The sequence below is a fragment of the Zalophus californianus genome, chromosome 10 (assembly GCF_009762305.2).
Source record: "Zalophus californianus isolate mZalCal1 chromosome 10, mZalCal1.pri.v2, whole genome shotgun sequence".
In the NCBI taxonomy this organism is placed as follows: domain Eukaryota; kingdom Metazoa; phylum Chordata; class Mammalia; order Carnivora; family Otariidae; genus Zalophus; species Zalophus californianus.
Genome location: NC_045604.1, coordinates 110,601,117 through 110,616,130, shown reverse-complemented (window position 1 = coordinate 110,616,130; position 15,014 = coordinate 110,601,117). Strand labels below are relative to the sequence as shown.

At 47.9% G+C, this 15,014-nt stretch overlaps 1 long non-coding RNA gene across 1 annotated transcript in view; it reads left to right on the top strand.

Moving 5' to 3' along the window:
- The window catches only part of LOC113932929, a 119,394-nt gene that overhangs the window by 73,986 nt on the left and 30,394 nt on the right, over positions 1-15,014 (top strand). The window lies entirely within an intron of this gene.

The window sequence follows — 15,014 nt, the reverse complement described above, 5'->3', positions numbered from 1 at the left end:
TACCACCGCACGGCTTTGCTCGCGGGAATGAATTTCCCCGCAGAGGGCATCCAAAGGAGCAATGCTGTGATCTCCAAACATCCCATTTGGTCAGGGTTTGAAGAATATTTATCTTGCGTGGAGCACTGGGTGTTATGCCCAAACAATGAATCATGGAACACTACATCAAAAACTAATGGTGTAATATATGATGATGAACATAACAATAAAAAAATTAAAAAAAACTAATGATGTAATGTATGGTGACTAACATAACAATAAAAAAAATTTAAAGATAAAAAAGAGTATTTATCTTGTTCATCAGGGGCTGGGTGGTCTCTAATGTAAGCTTATGTTTTAAATGCACCACTTGCTCCGGAGCCTAAATATTCACAGCAGCGCTGTTCACAATAGACAAAAGGTGGAAACGACCCAAGTGCCCAGGGACAGAGGAATGGATAACCGAAATGTGCTCCATACATTCTTTATATGGTGTTTTAGAAATAGCATATTCCATTTATACATGTATTTACACATAAGTGGAATATTATTCAGCCTTAAAAAGCAGGGAAGTTCTGGCACCTGCTACAGTAGGGATGGACCTTGATGTTATGCTCCGTGAAATAAGCCAGTCATAGAACAGGACTCCTGTACGTTTGCACTTCTGTAAGTTCCCAGGAGTGCTTGATTCACAGAGACAGAGAGTAGAATGGTAGTTCCGGGAGGCTGGGGAGGCAGTGGGGGGCTCAGTGTAATCAGGACAGAGTTTCAGTGTGGGGAGACAGACGGTGGCAAAGGATGGACAACAGTGTGAGCATGCTCAGTGCCCCAGAGTCCTGTGCTGAAATATGGTTAGAAGGGTAAATCTGATGTGTACCTTGCCGTAATAAAAACATTACGAGTGGTTGTCTGTGAGGAATAGGACTTGGGACAAAGGAGCACTGGGTTTTGATATATAAGCCTTGTGATAGTATTTGATTTTTAATTACATATATGTAATACGTGTACAGCTATTTTAATTTAAAAAATCAAACGCAGGGCTCCTGGGTGGTTCAGTCAGCTAAGCATTTGGCTCTTGGTTTGGGCTCCGGTCATGATCTCGGGGTCACGGAGTTGAGTCCCGCATTGGGCTCTGCACAGAGTCTGCTTGCCTCTCTCCCTCTGCTGCCCCACTCCTCTCCTCTCTCAATCTATCTATAAAATAGATAAATAATCTTCTCTAAAAATCAAATATAATAAGTGTATCTTTTAGTTGGAGGAAGAGGAAACACATATGAGAATATAGAAAAACAGCCATCTCTATCCTGTGTGTCTTATCTCGCCAGAATGAGAAATACCGTATTTTTCTTCCCTAACACAACTGACAGAGGGGCGCCTGGGGGGCTCAGTCGGTGAAGCCTTGCGTTCAGCTCGGGTCATGATCCCAGGGTCCTGGCATCGAGTTCCGCGTCCCTGCTCAGCGGGGAGTCTGCTTCTTCCTCTACCCTCCCCCCAACCCCCCCGCTCATGATCTCTTTCATGCTCTCTCTCTCAAATAAGTAAATAAAATCTTAAAAAAAAAAAATGGCAGAGATGTGGTTGCAGTTTTGAATGACTGAGCTCTTACATCAGACATCCTTCCCTTAGGAAAATTGAAGGCTTTTTGTTCACATTTTTCAAAGCACGCTCATAAACATCTGATTCGATGTCGCACCTTCATATTATGAGGAAGTGCATCTTATCTTCATTTTTAAAATAAGGAAACTAAAACTCGGGTTAATGATAAATTCCCTGGCGTAGAAGCCTCCTCAGTGCCTGCTACAACCACACGTATCACGAAAGAGCAAATGTGCCAAATATCCATGGTCAGCGGGAGCACCATTGGCTCTAGAAGTCATTGACAGTTAGCAAAACTGTCTATCATCTATTTACCTATCATCTGTCCGCCGTGTCCTCTGTCTTCTGCGTTCAGTCTGTGTACTATCTGGCATTTACCTGTCACCTGAACAGCACCAGCTTACATCCTCTTGCCCAGGTTGGCATTCGCCCAGGACTCCCCACGTCTAACAACACAGTGCTGTGGCCGCTGCAGTCGGAGAAGCCCGCTCTGAAAGCACACCGTGTGTCTTCGAAGCTGTTGTCCCGCCGCGTGTGAGCCACGTGTGCAGTGCCCGGAGTGATCATCCGCCCCTTGCTTCCCAGGCGTTTCCAGCACAGACTGATATGTCTCTTCCAAGGACAGCCTGTGGGGGACTCACTGGTGAAATGAAGCAGGCCTGCCGATGAAATGGAGTGAGCTCGGACAGGAGAGGCTAAACACCAACTCCTTCCAGTTTGGGGAGGGGGGAAAGAATTCAGCATAGCTGTCTGTGCTTCGGCTGCAAAAGGTATTAATTGCCAGGCCCCCATTTGGAGAGGCCAGCGAGAAACGCAGAGATGCAGGAGAAATCTGCGAGGGAAATAGTGGGCGGCCCTGCCCGCGGGGGGTGTTAGAATAACCTGAACGCCCCTGCTCTATTAGTGTGGACGTCTAGTGCACGGAGTAAATCTACAACTAGTTATGTATCGTCTTGTTCGGTAATGCTATTTTTATTTAGCGGCAAACTCTTAAAGTAGTAATAAACTGGGGGGAAAAAAAGCAAAAGTCCATGTTTGATACAAGTTAAGGACTGGGTTTCCATTTCTCTGGATGCGATGACAAAGACATAATTGACACACCATGCTTGTGGACACTGAGCATCCACCACGGGGGCCCTGGGATCACCGCCCCCGCCCCCCCCGCACACACACGTGCAAACCAGGAAAGGGCAGACCTGCTGGAGAAGCTCAGCATCTGCTTCAGAAGTTCACTGCCATTGAACTCTGCTCAGAGACACAGTATAACAACATGCACAGGTGCATTTACATAGTAATCTCTGAAGCATGACTTTCCCCTTAGATCAAATGATCCTTCTTGTAAATTCATGTTGCTCCTTTCCACACGTACACGGAAGGGGAGCAAAAGCTGCTAATGTGTTCTCGCTTCTTCTGCCAGACATTTTCACCAGCAGCCACGTGACACCAGTCAGGGCCAAGAGATGTGTCCAACAGAACATCAGTTCATTCCAGCTGGAGTTTGATTTTTTTTTTCCATCCCCTTTGAAAATGCATACCATTGAAGATAAAATACCTAAAACTGTGATGAATGCCATGGGAAAGTCAGAAAGTTCAGCGCTGGAGATCAATACTGGGGGCTGTGATAACACAATACACTTGATGGAGAATGCTAGCGAGGTAAAAACAACATTCATACTAAATTGTAAGATTCTGTGGGGCAAAAACATATGTGGAACTTGGTTGTGCTGCAGACATAATTATTTCCAAATACACGGCAGTATTCTGCCAATGCAAACAGACACTGTGCCTGTCAGAATTTACAATATGTTATTTATGCACAGAGTAACTGAACTGCAAAAACACTGAAATAAAACTGATGACAAACTTTTTTTAAAAATCCAGCACTTTCCCTCCTCATTTCTCATAGATGCATTTTTAGAACTGTTTGAACCTCTAGAGAAAACTTTTTTAAAGATTTTATTTCTTTTTTTTTAAAGATTTTATTTATTTATTTGAGAGAGAGAGAGAGAGCACAAGAGGGGTGGAGGGTCAGAGGGTGAAGCAGACTCCCTGCTAAGCAGGGAGCCCGATGTGGGACTCGATCCCGGGACTCCAGGATCATGACCCGAGCCGAAGGCAGTCGCTTAACCAACTGAGCCACCCAGGCGCCCTAAAGATTTTATTTCTTAGAGGACAAGCAGGGGGAGAAGCAGAGGGAGAGGGAGAAGCAGACTCCCCTCTAAACAGGGAGCCCGACATGGGGTTCGATCCAGGGAGTCTGGAATCGTGACCTGAGCCAAAGGAAGACGCGTTTTAACTGACTGAGCCACCCAGGCGCCCCTAGAGAAAACTATTTAAGTATCCTGCAATGGTAAGTGACTTGTTGTAAACATATGAATCCTCCCAAGTTTTAGGTGCATTTATAAAAAAGGAATCAGTTGGAAATATTTAATATAAGTAATCAAGGAGTTCCAAAAGATCTTAAGTACTTGAAGATCTTAGCAAAATGCAATTATTGAAAATAAAGTCAGCAATCAGGAAGGTATTGAATGTGTTCCCACAAAAGCAAGCATGGAAGTAAACAACTGAAATCATATGAGTTCAAACCATGACAAGATTGCATTTTAAAATTCTAAAATTGTGTCTGGGAATACCTAGGCCTGCAGGAAGACTCTTTTGATGAAGCTCCTGTTTTTATTTGGATATATTGGTACTTAGTACGTATAATTTTACCTTGATCAGCAAAAGCCTCAAAAGAATCCTAGAGTAGGGGCGCCTGGGTGGCTCAGTCGTTAAGCGTCTGCCTTCAGCTCAGGTCATGATCCCGGGGTCCTGGGATCGAGCCCCCCATCGGGCTCCCCGCTCCGCGGGAGGCCTGCTTCTCCCTCTCCCACTCCCCCTGCCTGTGTTCCCTCTCTCGCTGTGTCTCTCTCTGTCAAATAAACAAAATCTTTAAAAAAAAAAAAAAAACCCTAGAGTAAACTCACTTCGTGAATTTGGATTCATAAAAATATTTGTCGTTAGAAGATACTCTGAATGGAAGCAAAAAGATGGAATCAGTAAAAATTTGGACTGAAATGTTTACACATTTTAACACAAAAGTCATAGAATTGACCACGGCCTCCATTCACCAGCATTGTCCTGCGCTCACCAGACACCTCCACACCTGCACAGGAGAGTGAGCCCTTGCAATCGAAAGTATTATGAATAACGGAGAAGAACTGACTGAAGGTGTCGAGGATTTCAAATTCATGAACCATAGAAACCACTTTGACGAAGTCTGCAGGCAATCTGATGAAAAATAAAATAGAACGACATTGAAAAACTTTGTTTTTCAGAAAAAGTGATGTCACATTAGGAGAAGATCTGGCTAAAAACAGAGAAATATGTGAATAGCTGCCAGGAACCATTATTCTTCCCACGTGATTACCCAGTGTTCAGAAAAACATGACCTTAAATACATTATATTGTAGATATGTCCTTAAATATAAAGGATTTAACATTGTTTTTCTTTTAATGCAGATAGATTTCATTACTTTCTTAGTATTTATGTTTTGGAAATAGTTTCTGAAAAGAACTATGTTACAGTCCCACCAAGATAATGAAACTAATTTGCCAGCCAAAAAAATAAGTATTGTTAAAATAATTTATATTTTAGTATCGCTCTTTCATTTCAGAATTTTCCCAGTTGAGACAAAAAAAAAAAAAATTGCGTGCTTCACCCATCTTAAAATCCTTCCTCTTCCAGAAGAGATTGATGCAACATAAAAAGACATGGACCATCCCGGCTCTCAGCCTCACCCAGTCAGTCATATGTTGGGGGCTCAATCGTTAGCCGAAATCATTCAGAATATGTGCAGTCCTTTTCAGGCTCTGTCCTGCGTTTAGTTAAAATGACCAGTTTTAGGGCACTTCGGTGGCTCAGTCGTTAAGCGTCTGCCTTCAGCTCAGTTCATGGTCCCAGGGTCCTGGGATCAAGCCCCATATCGGGCTCCCTGCTCGGTGGGAGGCCTGCTTCTCCCTCTGCCTCTGCCCTTCACCCTGCTTGTGCACGCTCTCTCTCTCTCAAATAAGTAAAATCTTTTTAAAAATAAATAAAATGACCAGTTTCAAGCTAGAATGACATCAGCTTGATTAGCTGCAACTGTAAATAAAATTAGGATCACTAAATAAATAGTTTTTATTTTATTTCATCCTTAATAATTTATCTGACTCGTCCTTACTACCAAGAAGCAAATTACAGATAAGGTGTTGAGGACACGATCTTCAAGGTACTCGCATACATGTTTAATTTGAACATCCGTCCTCCTGGCAGGGACACCCCTCCCCAGTCTGTGGGGTAGCAGAACTCTAGATATGAGGATGAGGGGACACAAGTGAACAAGATTCTTTATCAAAACGTTTGGGTAGAACCGCATGCTTTAGTTTGGGTACAAGTCCAGCTTGTACTGAGGTATCTGAACATCCAAGAATGGAAAAGAGATTTTTGCAATAAGAGCTGTAGAGATTGCACAGAGGAATTTTAGGGAGAGAAACCTCTCTTCGGCATGTAGTTAGCAAGTTAGCCGAGCTGACGGCCACAGGGGCTCCTACCTGGAGACAGATGGAGGTGCATCTGGGAGGTCAGAGCGCTCCTCTCCTGGCCGGGGGCTACAGAGAAGAGGGGACACGGGGGTCAGCCGAGAGAGCCGAGTGAGGTAGAGATAATTAATGCTTCTTGCTCACAGTGGAGCCTGCAGGACATCTGCAAAGGATTGCTGGAATGTTCCGAGAGACAGCTTGTTGCCAGCCCGGTCTTAGCCTGTGTTTCCCCCAAAGGTCAACCCTGAGACAAGGATGAGGGGCTTGGTCATTTATCTGGAGGGAAATAAAAATATTAGTAATAAATGGTAACTATTAAATAATAATAAATCTCCTCCCCGCCCCCCCAGCTCTTTGGATCACCTCCAAATAAACAAGGGAAAGGAACGCGTCTTGGCACAGCCGTGGGGCTCCACCCCTCGGGGGGCTCTCAGAGGTGCACAGGACAGGCCAGCGAGTTGGGTAGCCGCCAGCTTCCACAGCCCTTGTGGGAGGATGGCTCTCAGGGGCTGCTAACACCCCGAACTTCTAGCCTCGCTGCATGAGGGCAGGTTGGGTGGGGCCCCATCACAGGTGCCTGCCACTGGAAGCGGGGTCCACACCCACAGGAGCCACACATGGTATCCATCGTGTGGCCAGCACAGCACATTGGCGCCCCCGTCTCCTGGTGACAGGCACTAAGTTTCTCCCCGTCATTTTGCCTTTGAAGACACTGCCGCTGTGCACATTCTCAGACACGTCCCTGCAGACGTGTGCCAGGCCCTGGAGTGGCTCTGCAGCTCTCCTGTGTGGTGTGAGCAACCCCCAGCATGGGATATGGTCGGCAGATCCCCTGCAAGGTCATCGGTGGTTCATGAATATTCCTACTGATTCACGTCCTCACTGGGGTTTCCTACTGAGTCTCTCCAAGTGTTGCCAGCCAGTAAGTGAGGCTCTCATTTGCAGTTCCGTCATCTTTAATGAGGACATGCTTGGTGTCTACTGAATGCTTTAAAAAAAAAAAAAAAAAAGTCTGGTATTGAGTGCTTAGTTCCTTAAGCCCATGTGTGTGGCATGGGAAGGGGGGGATTATGTGTGTGTGTGTGTGTGTGTGGATTCTTTGTTCACCTTGAGGACTTCCTCAAGCAAAATTCTTCAAGCCACCTAGGGAAAATACTTGTGACGATCATAAAAAGTGTCTTTTACAGAGATTGTGATAATGACTTGAACCATTAGAACACTAAAGGTATAAACAATAGCATCCTGTTAAAAAGAGAGTCTTGTTCCCCAAGACCGCATCACAGTCCCTCCACTTTGTTCTCCTTTGTACTACTGCCTACGTTTGTATTCGTTACACCACGCCAGTACCCGGGAAGGCTAAACCCTTCCAAGGTCTGCGTGGTTCCATGAGAGTCTGAGTAGCTCCCTTATATTTTGACCACAATCCAAGCTTTTCTGGTTCTGTTTAGCTAGCATTCCCTTTTTTAGGGATGGTACCTATCGATATATCAGGAAGAGTGTCACCACCTGCCAAAAAAAAAATATCCTTTCTTAGTTTCTTAATTAGATTCAAGAGCAAGGTAAGAGAAGCAGCTGAGTAGGAGGGAATCCCTGTCAGGTCACTCTTCATCTGTCATCTCAGCCCTGGGACAGACTTCAAGTCAAGGGCGTGGACGGCTCGGGAGCAGCCTAGACCACAGTGTAAATGGCTGCGGACCACTAGTGCAAGGGGGCCGGTGCCAGAAAGGGGTAAGCAGCAGGTCTGGGTCGTCCAGACCCTGCATACTGAAGGTTTGCCCTTGACCGGCTCCTGCAAGGTCACTGCTAAAGCTCTTAGAATGTCCTGCCTGATAAGAGGGTCTTTGTTTCCGGGGGAGGGTGGGGGGCCCTGGGCCCTGCCAGATAGGCTACACTCACAACATGATCTTTGGGCCACACAGTATCTGCTTGGTCTCTGGATGGGCTGGAGACCACGTTCAGCCACGTGGGTGGTCAGCCATGCCTTGGTAACGGACCGCCAGCGAGAGCTCTGGACGCCGAGGCCTGGGAGCGTTCCCGCGGGCAGTGCTCCACACATGCTGCCAGACGTCGGTGCCATATCCGCGTGGTTTCACTGCCAGGGGACAACAGGAAGCTCTGCCGCACGTGCTCCGGCCCTTTGCGCATTTCGGCCGGCTCCTTCCACTGCAGCAAACCCTACGCATGACTGCAGCCTCTTCTCTGGCCCCTGAGCCCTCCTCGTGAGTCACTGGATGCGAGGCCCCTGCACTGCAGCACCACACAGGGCACACCTAGAATGCTGGGGCGCAGGCCACCTCCTGCCCCAGCCCTCTGTTCACCACCGTCTGACTCGGTCCAGGCTGCCAGGCTGGCCGCGGAAACCACAGACATTTATTTCTCGCTGTTCCGGAGGCCAGCGGTCTGAGAGTGGGGTCCCTGCGGCGTCGGGTTCCTGATGCGAGTCCTCTTCCTGCTTTGCATATGGGTGCCTTCCCGCTGTATCCTGTGTGCGGCAGAGAGAGATGGAGGAAGCAGGCCACCTCCTGCTTTGTCTCAGGGCTCTAATCCCCTCAGGAGGGCCCGCCTTTCTGACCTCGTCACCTCCCAAAGGGCCCTCCTAAAACCCTCACATTCAGGATTTCACCACAGGAATCTGGAGGAGACACAAGGAGTCCATAGCAACCACTAACCCTCTCACCCTCCCCCACCGAGCCCGCCAGAATTTCCTAAATTTTAACAAAGAGATCTTGGACAGAACAGTTAACTACAAACAGGCTGCCCTCTTGCTTCCATCGGCTAAACTCAATACTCCTGGTTCGCATCTGGAGGAGTTGTTTTAGAACTGACCCAGCCATGCAGACACAGACGGCATCCTTTAGCGACACATACTGTCAATTCCTTTTCTTGCTGAACCTATTTAAATCCTCCAGTTAATAACATCTTTTCAGGTAACATGTTTGTATCCTGTGACCCTTACCCACGAGGCCATATCTTGGAAAAATTTCAACCAGCAAATAAGCATAAAAAGCATTGATTATTCATCCTGTTCTCCGAGACTCAGGTTAGAAAGTTCATTTGATTGCAAAGAAAATTGCATGGGAAGTAGAGTATGTTTTTAAGTGAGAGAAACAGATCACAGCATTACATAGTAGTGTAATCCTGATGTTGTAAACACCGCACGCACATTTGCATGGAAATAAGCAGAGAGGAGAAAACCTTCAGACGCTGACGGTGGGCTCTGGCGGCGGCGGGGACAGAATTCTGGCAACTTTCCTTCTGTGTCTCTCTGTTGAGTTTATTTACTGTCTGACTTTTCTGCCACAAACACGGATTCATCAAGAAAGAAAGGAGGAAATAGTGATAAACAAGTGCGTTATCTCGATGGTCCTGGTTTGTTTTCCTAGCCAGCCTTCTCTGCGAAGGAAGTAGATCACAGCGGTCATGATGGTGACTTTTGTGCCAGTGAGGGCCCGCTGTGCTGTGTTGCAAGAGCATGGGGCTGACCCCAGAGTGGCTGAGAGACTGCGCTCCCGTGGGCAGGGCATGGTCTCTGCCTCCCCAGGACCTGGACCAGCCCGTGTGTGTGGAATTGACTGGGATTCCCCCCATGTCCTTTACTAAACCTTTACCAAACTAGAATGGGGGGCGGAGGGAGCAGAGGAATAAGAAGGGGAGAGGAATTACCTTTTGTTCTATTCGGCAACCTCAAGGGATGGAGTGAGACATGCCCACACTGGGGAGGGCCATCTGCTTTCCGAGGTCAGGGACTCGAATGCTCATCTCATCCAGAAACACCCTCATGGACACACCCAGGAACAACTTTCAATCTGGGCGCCCCATGGCCAGTCACACTGACATAAAATTAACCACCATGGTGTTTCGGTAGATACAGATACAAATATTCAGAGCTCCTTCTCTGTTTGGTATCTTCTTAACCAAGCCTATAAACAGAGTGTGCCTGAAACACAGAGGCTCTTTGTTACCCCCGTTCACACACTATGCTTCCCCCCCCCACCCGAGCTTCGCCCTGTGTTCGAGATGACCATACACGAAAGAAGTGGAAATACAGCCACTCTCCCTTGGGCCAGTCAGCCAGCTTCAGTGGTCCTGTGACTCATCTCTCTGGATGCGGCAGAGAATGTGGTCCCAGGGCTACACGCCACCGTATTCAGACACCCCCATTTCCACGTCTGGGCACCTCACGGGTGGGAGGAAACTCACAGAGAAAAATAGCTACCAAAGATGTAGTAATAATAGATCTAAACTTTGTCTCCTATACTTTAAATGTTTCTCCGAATCAACAGCTTTGTCTGCTCCACTCTGTACTCTTTACTGATTTTTACTCCAAATAGCAGATTTTCTGATAGCCAGGATGCATCGTAGAGAAAAAAAAAACATTCAAACACATTCACTTTTACTGCCCCAAAAAACTTGGTCATAGCACCTGCCTTCCTATTTATAAAATAGATGTGATTTTTATTACACACAAGGTGAAATTTATATATATATTTTTTATTATTATTATTGTCCGAAAGTCACCAAAAAAGAATCACTGGTAACCTCTTTAGTGGCAAATAGGGGAATAAAATGGAGCAGAGACAAACCAATTTGTCCACAGGATGACCCCTCTTCGGTGACCCAACCACTGGTGATTCGCAGAAAAGCTCCAAGGCCATAGCCAAAACAAGGCAGAATGCAAACTTTCCCGGTAACCGGCATCCAAGAACAGGACGTTTCACCCAGGAGCATCCGTAACCCTGGCCAAGTGATTCTTGTCCCTTCCAGCTCCTGTACAGATGTGCCGGCTGCCAGGACAGAGTGCCCATCCTGGGGCACTGCCCATGCATGTCCAGCTGTGCTAATCCCAGCACGCCCTTCCGTGGGGTTCCAGCAAGCCACCCTAAAACGTAGAGGCAGGAAGCGACCACTTTATTATGCTCCCGGGTTCCGTGGGTCGGGAATCTAGACACAGGTCCCCTGGGACAGCCTGTCTCCTGTCTCTGTTCCTCCACCTGGTCTGAGGCCTGAGCTGGGCAAACGTGAAAGCTTGGTGTTCCATGGCCTTTGAGCATTTTTTGAAACACGGCTAGTGCGGCCGAGGAGCTGAATTTCAAACTTTATTAATTCCAGGTGTTAAGTCTAAATGGCCACGTATGGCTGATGGCTACCACATGGACAGCACAGATAGTCAGCTTCACTCCTGTGTCTGGCAGCTGGTGCTGGTACCCCTGCTGGGCTGGCGGCTGGGATGCCTGCCTGTGACCTCTCCCTGCCGTGTCGAGGCAGGGCCTAGTTGGGCTTCCCTGTCCCTTGACAGATGGTTCCAGGAATGAGCCCCCCAGAGACCCAGGGGAGGCAAGCTCACTTTGGAAAAAGCTCCTCCGTTCTAGGCCGTGCACACCCAACCCACTAGGTTGGCACTACCTTCATCAGTTACGTCCAGTGGGTACAGAGTCCATGGGAAATTGGAATCGATCGGAACACAGATTTGAGGCCAAGTTCTGGTGGCCCAGTCCTCGCTAGGTGAAACTAAACAAGTTAGTAAACTCTTCTGTGCCTCAGTGTCCTCAGTGGTGGCTGCCCTTAGCTTACAAGAGTTGTCAAAGATCCAAGATCACTCCACTGTTTTGCTCGCTCATCTCTAAGAAGTGAGTTTTTTTATCTCATTCTTGTTGCCTAATGGTCACGAGGTGGCTGCTACAGATCCAGGCATCATGACCTCAGAAGCAAGAAACAGTGAGGGCAGTGGCAAGAGGTCATTTCCTGTAATGGTTCTCTCATTATCAGCAGAGGAAAGACTTTCGTTGAAGCCCATCAGCGTGTTCCGTTAGGATTATGATACATGACAACCCTTGTGGCAAAAAAAAAAAAAAAAATACCGGAGAGCCAACAACTGTCCATTTTCCATTCTTGAAAGCGGAAGGTAAACTAAAGAGAAGGCAGCTGGGAATGGTTGCTGTCTGGCAGACAACATCTCTTTTTAGTTTGGGCCCATCCTAGGGCTTTACCTCCTCCCAACCCTGGAAAAGTAGGTTGTTCTCATAGCCTGAACCACAAGTTTATATCGAGCGTCTATTAAATGCCAAGCCATATACAAGACAGAGAAGGTTTTTAAGGTTCCTCATGGAACTTACATTTTAGGGAGGATACGTAGGCAAGAAACACATAGACATTAAGGAAATGGGATCGTTTTTAAATTGTGATATACGCCTTCCAGGAAATAAAAGGGGCATGATGGCGTGGCGGTGCCAGAAACATGAATAATTCAGGCCAAAATATAAAAATAATATTTGTGAAAAACGATACTGAACGCCAAGCCTATTTTTCGAAACTCCAGCTGCCTTCTAATTGAAAGTGACAGAGTCACTCTGCCTCCCTCCCGAGATGGCTCTGCACTGCTCCCAGAAATCGTCCTCCTGTCGAAAGAAAGTTTGCTCGGCCCTTTGTGCTCCGCTTGCGAGCACCCCATGCGGCACCATCTGAGAATGAGTTTCATTCTCATCATTCATTTAAGAACATTTGTTTCCTCCGCTCTGGGAGGCCCTGCTTACTGTGCAGCTTTCCTTCTGATGCTTTCCTTTCAATTTTGCTTATTGATCCTATGAAGAATTCTGGTCCTCCTTTGGGGAGTTGGGTTACATTCAACAGTTGAAGAAGAAGAGCCGGGAATGTAAATACAATTGTAGGAAGAAAAAGAACACACGGCGGAAACAGAGGCTTCCTGCAAGAGCGTCTGTCTGCCTTGATGTTATCACTGGGACGGGATGTGCTCGCTCCCGAGGATTGTGTGGCCACTGCAGGTGACTTTCACAGGGCCCACGACAAAATGAATGATAGTCTTAAAGCTATAAGTGACCTTATAAAGCACCTCATGCCGCCTTCCAAGGGCTGCAGAAATCCTGCTACGATGTTCCTGATCAGTGGGCGCTTCGGTTTCCACTGGACCGGGTCCAGTACAGGGAGGTCCCTGTTGAGGAGGGTCCACGTGGGCAACCCTAGTGGGCGTCCGCTTTCTTCCAAACGTCACCCGCGGGTCAGGATCCCCCTGCCTTTCCTCCCATTCCAGCAGGCTTCCCTACTCTCGTGTGCCTGAGCACTGCGTGTGCTCCCGGCTCAGGGAACACAGCTCCATCCTTCCACGGCTCAGCAGCAAGGTTTCAGCAGCCTCGAGGCCCCTTCAGATTGACCCCTTCCTCACCACGTCCACCACTGGACCCAGCCCGAGTCCCCTTTCTGCTGGTTTAGCCTCCCCTTCCGGCCGCCACACTGGCCACATCCTCCAAGGTCCCAGCTCAGCATGCAGGTCAGTGTCTCACAAGGAGCTCCTTGACCTAGGCGGCCGCATCCCTCCTCCTCCCGCTGCCCCCACTTGCTCCACTGCTGTGGGTCAGGCCCACTGTGTCTCAGGCCTTTGCTCAAGCTGTCCCTCTGCTTGGCGTGCTTATCCTACATCACCCACGTGGTGCCCTTGTTCACCTGTTGGGAGGCCCATTCCAGTGTCACATCATGAGGAAGGTCCTTCCTGACCCTTTCATTTAAAATTGCAACCTCACCCCACCCCCACAGGCCCTAGCCCACTTCCCTATGATCTAGCATACTGCTCAGTGAATTGTATTACTTTATTTTGTGTCCCCCCCACCCCAGAATGCCAGTTACCTGATGGTGGGTGTCATGTCCATTTGGTTCTTGCTGTATCCTGGCATCCAGAGCAGAGCTGAGCATACAGTAGGTGTTTCCTGGACATTTGTTGAATAAACCCTCCTCTACCAAATTACTTCCTGTGGGCACTTTAGCCTTTACTACACAAATATCTTGAGTTCCTTCATCCCTTTCCCATATGACGTGCTTTCCAGACCCAGCCCCCACCACATCACCATTCTCTTTAATTTGTCAGTGTCTCTTTGAAATGTAAAGGAGAAATGGAACTCCACTCCAGATGCATTCCAGAAAACGGACATTTTACTGGTGGTATCAGTTCCTGTGATTAGGGACCGATTTATCCATTTACAGCAACTAGTATTGCTGCTTGAGCATTACATAGCACTTGGCCTCAAATTAGGCTTGTGATTAACAGAAACTCACGGATCTTCTCCACAAAAAGTGTTGCCAAGTGGCATCTGTCTCTCCTAACCTGCATGGCTGCCTACTTTAAAGTTCTTGAAAGGGATCGACATCAGACATGGGCCTTCGCTCGCTTCCCATGAGAGCCTGCATCTCCCTCCAAGTGCCAGGTGAGCAGAGGGCTCAGGGCTTAGCCCCGTGCTCCCCTCTCTCTCAATCAGAGGTATTAGGAATACGGCCACGGATGTGAAGTTGTCACTGTGGTTCCTGACACATGCCCTGGGACCCGCTGACCTGTAAATATCGATCTCCCTCCTTCTCTGCAGCAGCAAGCCAGTGATAGAGCCCCGTTCTAAGAATGATAACTAGTACACATGTGAGGTTTTCATCCAATGCTTGGATCATTCAAGAGATCGATATTCACCCCTGGTCACACGCTGGTCATTGTGTCTGTAGGTGCCCCAGGCTCTGGTGATGGTGACGCAAAACCGCCAGGTTCCCTCCCTTCTGAGCCCCCAGACAGCTCCACCCCATGGACCGAGAATCCTGATCTAAATTCATGATCAAGGGGGGATGTTCCATGCCATACTTCAGACTTGGGAACCGTGAGTGCATATCAACTATGTTGGTCCGAAGTTTCTCATTTCCATACCAGCGACAGTTCCAGGAAATTTATGGACCTGGAACTTACTGAGCAGGGGAAATAGATGCAGTCCCACGTAGCCTACAGCTGGGCCAGGACTCTCGCACTGCCGCTGATGACATAGGGCTTACTTGGGCACGACCTGTTACATCCTAGCTCTTCAGCTTCCTACCCCCCCCCCCCCGCCGCCGCTACT